At 51.8% G+C, this 2,147-nt stretch overlaps 1 pseudogene across 1 annotated transcript; it reads right to left on the minus strand.

Annotated features, from left to right (window-relative positions):
• Positions 1-514: 514 nt before the first annotated feature.
• Positions 515-2,147, minus strand: LOC108540722 (keratin, type II cytoskeletal 8 pseudogene; annotated as a pseudogene). The gene is made up of 3 exons (XR_001888746.1): positions 2,031-2,147; positions 1,646-1,943; positions 515-1,238 (listed from the first exon to the last, which is right to left on the minus strand). The product of XR_001888746.1 is annotated as a keratin, type II cytoskeletal 8 pseudogene (transcript).

Raw genomic sequence — 2,147 nt, forward strand, 5'->3', positions numbered from 1 at the left:
AGATAAGACATTATGATGTCTCTATTTTACTTAAAAGTATCTGAATACACCACTTTCTTCCTTAGAAAGAAAAAATAACTGTTCTTATTCCTACAAGATAAAGTCCAATCTTGTTACTGTGGTATTAAAAAAAAAATGCTTTAAATCTGGTCCCAATTTATGTCTCTAGACACTTGCTCTCATACAGCTTATGTTCTAGCCTCAGTAAATTTTCACTGTTTTGGTTTATACCATAAGCTATTTTTTTCCTACTCAAAATGCCCCACTCTATGTTCTCCATATAACTATTAAAATTTATACCATACATATGTACACATTCACATGTCCATACTCATCAAAGCAATATTGTATAATTCTAATGGTGGCAATGGTTATTAAAAACATATAAAGTGTAAACTTGAAGGATATATACCCACCACGGAGAAAAGGCATTGGGAGTCAAACTGTGAGAGGTTGTCAAAGGGGACCTGACTGTAAGTGTGCTACATTTTTTTTTTTTTTTTTTTTTTTACAGTTGGCAGAACTAGCTGAGGTTTTATTTTGGACCAAAAAATGAAAATAAAAATAAGCAATTGAATTGTTCTGTAGCTGGAGGCATGGGCAAGCGGGGTCCCCAGGCAGTAAACTCCCCCGCGGGTGGGCTGAGGGCTAGGGCTGAGCCTCAGGTGGGTCCCCTGTTCCCTGTGCTCCCCTGCACAGTGGCCTCCCTTCCAGGCTCTGGGGCAGCGCAGAAAGGGTAGGCTGAGAGGGGCTGCCGCAGCTGTCACTTGGAGAGAACGTCAGAGGACTCGGACACCAGCTTCCCATCGCGGGTCTCGATCTTCTTCACAACCACGGCTGAAGGAGCTAGAGCCCGCGCCAGGGCCAAAGCTGGATCCCAGGCCGTAGCTGAGGCCGGGGATTGTGAAGCCCCCATAGGCCGAGCTCAGAACACCTGCAAAGCTGCTGGTGGTCTTCCTATGAATATTCATGTTCTGCATCCCAGAGTATAGCCGGCTCTTCTCGCCCTCCAGCAGCTTTCTGCAGGTGGCGATCTCGATGTCCAGGGCCAGCTTGACATTCATCAGCTCCTGGTACTCACGCAGCTGCCATTCCATGTCTTGCTTGGCCCGCTGCAGGGTGGCCTCCAGCTCGGACAGCTTGGCGTTGGCATCCTTGATGGCCAGCTCTCCTCCCCCACGCTGGCTCAGCATCTGCCATGGCACTCGCCAGGCTAGCCCCCCTCTGGCCTTTGATGCCTCAGTCTCAGGCCCCTGGAAGCGCGGCCTGATGTTTCGCAGTTTCCATCCTCAGAGATCTCCAGTCTCCCCTGTGCACCCTGGCAGTCATCCCCTGTGCTTCCCAGCTAAGCATTGCACTGCTCCTCCCATACTTGATCTAAATACATCGGCTACTCAGCCTCAGCTTCCGCTACAAATTTGGCGAGCTCCTCCCGTATGTGCCTTGACCCTCAGCCGATGATAGCTGTCCATAGTCCAGGGAGCGGACCCCTTGTCCCATGGACAGCACTACAGATGTGTCGCGAGATCCGGGACTGCAGCCTCCTGGATCTCCCTTCATACCCAGCGGCCCAAAGGAAGCTGATCTCCATCAGTCCCAGTGAGACTCCCAGATCTATGCTTGTTCATGTTAGGCTTCATCCCACATCCCTTCTTGATGAGGACAAATTCAGCTTGCCATCTCCCCGTAGGCTTATTGACTCTCATCATATTTGTTCTTAAGTCCTCCAACCGAGCCCCCTGCCAGTTGCCCAAGCTCCCCCTCCCAAACTTCAGGCTTTCTCCTGGCCCAGGAGTCTCCCAGCTGCCCCACGCTAAAGGTTGTTGAAAGTAGCCCTCCCGAACATGTTGGGCCATGTTGCTCCAGTGGTCTTCTGCTGCTGCCAGAAGGCTCCCACTTGGTCTGCCAACATCTGTTCCGCTACTCCAGGAACCGTACCGTGTCTATGAAGAGGGCCAAACCCTGTTGTTGATTGGGTCTGACCTGCCCTTCCTCACTGGTGCCACCACCTGGGAATGTTGGGGTCGCACCTCCCCAGGGACACAGGGGGGCTCAAAGGGGGGCGAGGCTCTGGTTGACCTGCGACTGTGTGATGCGCTCTCATGGCGCACTGGCCCGCCAACCCATAAGCTGCGCCCCCGGGCCAT

The sequence above is a fragment of the Rhinopithecus bieti genome, unplaced genomic scaffold (genome assembly GCF_001698545.2).
Source record: "Rhinopithecus bieti isolate Rb0 unplaced genomic scaffold, ASM169854v2 scaffold_18620, whole genome shotgun sequence".
Taxonomy (NCBI): domain Eukaryota; kingdom Metazoa; phylum Chordata; class Mammalia; order Primates; family Cercopithecidae; genus Rhinopithecus; species Rhinopithecus bieti.